This window comes from Cucurbita moschata, unplaced genomic scaffold (genome assembly GCF_002738365.1).
Source record: "Cucurbita moschata cultivar Rifu unplaced genomic scaffold, Cmos_1.0 Cmo_Scf00026, whole genome shotgun sequence".
Taxonomy (NCBI): Eukaryota; Viridiplantae; Streptophyta; class Magnoliopsida; order Cucurbitales; family Cucurbitaceae; genus Cucurbita; species Cucurbita moschata.
In genome coordinates, this window is record NW_019268542.1 from 1,258,270 (window position 1) to 1,262,827 (window position 4,558).

At 30.5% G+C, this 4,558-nt stretch overlaps 1 protein-coding gene across 3 annotated transcripts in view; it reads left to right on the top strand.

Moving 5' to 3' along the window:
- Positions 1-3,830: 3,830 nt before the first annotated feature.
- LOC111461961 overlaps positions 3,831-4,558 on the top strand; it is a 4,202-nt gene continuing 3,474 nt past the window's right edge. For 2 of the 3 annotated variants that reach the window (XM_023105602.1, XM_023105604.1), the window contains exon 1: positions 3,878-3,942. The gene's annotated coding sequence lies outside the window, so the exon portion shown is untranslated. The other variant, XM_023105603.1, reaches the window with a different exon arrangement.

Consider the following 4,558-nt stretch of genomic DNA (forward strand, 5'->3'; position numbering starts at 1 on the left):
ATGGGATTTAATATCACGACACTATTCGGGCTAAGCCAGCTATTTGTCTTTTTAGTGACCACGAAAGCTAAGAGTCCATTGCACGAATTGATAGTTGAGATAAAAGAACGTTTAAAATACTTACGCTTCAAGTTGAATGAAGCAACACTCCTCACCCCTTCCACGTGGTCGGGATCCAATTCCAAGTAATGGAGATTACGAAAGCAATGAGAATTGGGACGATCACGGTTGTTTGAATAAACATGTGCAAGGAAGAAGTTGGAAGCAGTCGAGATTAAAGGGTGATGCTTAAAACTTAAGATCACATCGTTCCAGGTTTTGCAAACCAGCCTACAGCTCGGCAAACAATAGGAAGGGAGTTTGCTGACTATTAGCTCGATGACATCAGGTACGAGTTCAGAAATTTTGTTACCTTGATCACGAGCCATCCTAGTCAAAAGTTGTTGGTTAGTGAATTTAATTGAACTAAAGAAAGCTACTTCGAATTAGAATTGGATTGAAAAAATAATAGTTGTTTTGTATTTATAATTTAAAAAAACTAAAAAAAAATCTATTTCCTATTTTAAAAACTAATCTTTTTCCTATTTTGAATTGAGATATATCTTTTTCCTAATTTAAAATTTTTAATTTGATTTTTTAATATTAAAAAAAATAAATCTTGTTTTTTTTGAAGGTATATAATTTATTTTAGTCAAATTTACTCTTTTTTTAAGAAATTTTACAAAATTCTTTGTAACTTAAATTGAAATTTATTTTAAATCTTTATTTAATTTTTAAAATTAGGTGTTCAATATATATATAAATAATAATATATATATATATATATATATATATATATATATATATATATATATATATATATATATATATATATATATATTATTATTTATATATATATTGAACACCTAATTTTAAAAATTAAATAAAGATTTAAAATAAATTTCAATTTAAGTTACAAAGAATTTTGTAAAATTTCTTAAAAAAAGAGTAAATTTGACTAAAATAAATTATATACCTTCAAAAAAAACAAGATTTATTTTTTTTAATATTAAAAAATCAAATTAAAAATTTTAAATTAGGAAAAAGATATATCTCAATTCAAAATAGGAAAAAGATTAGTTTTTAAAATAGGAAATAGATTTTTTTTTAGTTTTTTTAAATTATAAATACAAAACAACTATTATTTTTTCAATCCAATTCTAATTCGAAGTAGCTTTCTTTAGTTCAATTAAATTCACTAACCAACAACTTTTGACTAGGATGGCTCGTGATCAAGGTAACAAAATTTCTGAACTCGTACCTGATGTCATCGAGCTAATAGTCAGCAAACTCCCTTCCTATTGTTTGCCGAGCTGTAGGCTGGTTTGCAAAACCTGGAACGATGTGATCTTAAGTTTTAAGCATCACCCTTTAATCTCGACTGCTTCCAACTTCTTCCTTGCACATGTTTATTCAAACAACCGTGATCGTCCCAATTCTCATTGCTTTCGTAATCTCCATTACTTGGAATTGGATCCCGACCACGTGGAAGGGGTGAGGAGTGTTGCTTCATTCAACTTGAAGCGTAAGTATTTTAAACGTTCTTTTATCTCAACTATCAATTCGTGCAATGGACTCTTAGCTTTCGTGGTCACTAAAAAGACAAATAGCTGGCTTAGCCCGAATAGTGTCGTGATATTAAATCCCATGACGAATGAGTACTTCGAACTCCCCAAAGATGAATTCAAAGGGAATTGTTTTACTTGCTTCTATGGATTTGGATTTTGTCCGAAAACAAAGCAATACAAAGTAGTAAGAAGCTTTACTGTTCGTGATAGAAACTCTATCGTCCATAACTACAAAACAGAGATTTTTGCCTTTGGGACCCGGCCGGAATGGACGCGTATTGAGTCACCGACTTATTCTTTTAATGGATGTCATGGTGTTTACTCAAACGGAGGGCTGCATTGGATTGGACAAAATAATCTTGGTCGGGATGTTATTTATCGTCTAAATATGGAAGATGAGAAATACGTGCAGATTCCTTTTCCTAATGATGACGGTTATTTTCCTTGTATTGCAATATTTAACGGTGCAATTCATTTAACTCTTTCTATGGAGGAGTACGAGTATAGAGTGTGGAAGATGAAAGAAGATGGTTCGTGGATTAAAGCATTTAGTGTCATCGCACCAGATATCAATAAAAATATACTTTCCTTCTCAAAATCGACCGTGGAACAGATTAAAATATGTAAAGATGGAAGGATCCTGTGTCTTTGGGCTGGAGTTGAATTAGTATTGTATAATCCGACGACCAAGAAGATGGAGAAGTTAATAGATGATACAACTGTGAGAGATTTTTCAGTTCACAGCATTGATTGTTTTAATTTTAATGCTCTTCCAGATATGTTAACAGGAAAATTAGGTAAATTTTGAGAGCAATTTGTTGTATTAAGCCTTCCAAGATTGAAATTAAGATTGAGATTTTATTTTAAATATGAGTTGAATTTAATTTTGATTACAAATTTAATATAATAAAAATAAAATAATTAACGAGACTAATTATTTAAAATTAAACTATAATAAAAATATTATAAATATGGTGACAAAAATAATATTATAAATATAACAACAAAAATAAATATAAATAAAAATAAATTATTTGATTTTTTTTAGGTATTTTAGATATTTTATTTTTATACCTCTTATTCTAAAATATTTATGAATATCTCATTTTCAAATGAATATATTTAAAAATGACAGTCATCTTCTTTATTGGAGTATTTAACGACGCTAATAGTGCGAATATTTGAAAAGAGAATGGTTTATGATTAAAATATTTAGTAATATGATATGAAAAAACATATTTTTAATTTTTTAAAATCGAATCAAAATAAAAAGATTCTGCGTTTAATTTGCTGGAGAAAATTTTTATAAAAATAAATGCAAATGTTATTTAATTTTTATTAAAAATTGGTTAATAACTAAAACAAAATTAAATGTTAATAAATACATTAAAGTAGTATAATAAAAATAAATAAATAAACAATCGTTCGGTATCATCTTGTTTGGACTAAAACATTTTCATTTTCGCTCTGTTTTGAATGAACCAAAAACTACATTGAAATTGTTATTTCCAACCTTACACAATCGTTGGGTATCATCTTGTTTCAACTGAAACTTTGTTCGTTTTTGCTCTGATTTAAATGAATAAAAAAAACATAGAAATCGTTATTTCCTACCTTACACTGGGTATCATCTTGTTTCGACTGAAACTTTTTCATTTTCCTCTGATTTGAATGAACCAAAAAAGACATTGAAATCGTTATTCCCTACCTTACACGGTTGGGTATCATCTTGTTTCGACTGAAACTTTTTCGTTTTCCTCTGATTTGAATGAACCAAAAAAGACACTGAAATCGTTATTCCCAACCTTACACAATTCAAAATACTTCTAATCATTAATAATTGAACGATAGATTAAGAACAAAAAAAGCCGACACCGCAGTCGATTTTGAAAAGGAAAGAATATTTTGTTTTGTAACATTTGGTAGGTTGACACTAAACGCTTTAATCCACGAACCATCTTCAAGAATATTTTTTCTAACCTTTGGTACGATGACACTAAATGCTTTAATCCACCAGCCATCTTCTTCGTTAAATACAGGACTACCGCCTTGGCCAATTATGTTAAAAAGGGTTAGGTTGTGAATTCTATTTAGGTGGTTGAATAGCGGTGTAAATTAGGGTTGGGCTTGGGTTGGGCCTGGGTTGGGCCGAATTTCGTAGAGAGAGTGGAGAGTGGGCCGCTATTTAAGCTCCCTTCTTCCCTCCAAAATGTTTCACTTTTCCCGCGGCTCTTTTCCCTCTATTTTTGAACTCTCGGTAAGTCCCTCATTTCTTCGCTTCCTGTCGATTCTTTTGATTCTCGCCCGAATTCCTGACCGTCCCTCTCATTTCCATGTAAATCCTTCTTCTTCTGCCTTAATTTGTTTCTTCTCTTCTTTCGATCTTGTATCTTGTATTTTTTTAATGTCTTACCTTATATGTTTGATCCTCTGCCCTTTAGTGTTCCTAATTTGGTATTTTATTGCTCATTTGAGAGGCTATTTGTGTTTTGTGATGCTGATTTCTATAATTTGTTGTGCTATTCACTGGTTTTTGGTAAGAAGTTTTCGGATGGTGTGATGTTCACTGTTGAATTCTTATGTTGTTTTTATTTTTTTGGAAAATGTCGGAGTTGGTTGAAGATTTTGCTTTTCTTCAGATCATTCGTTCTTTCTCTCCATCTCATGTTGCACTAGTATTATGATCAATGAAAAATTTTCTGATTAAGAGTTTCCTTTCGAAGAAGTGAGTTTATTGAACAACTTTTGTTAATTTCTTGGTGAAAAAGCACTTGTGCCTGTTGTGGTATGTGCCTCACGCAAGGCAACCGTAGCAGTTTGAGGCTTAAGTATGAAGATGCTTGTGATTGTTCGGGAGTTTCAATTATCGGTTTTGCTTGTATTTCTCCTTTCTGCACATTTATTCTCCATTGCCCTGCTGGTTATGATTTTTTTTTTTTTTTTTTTTTTTG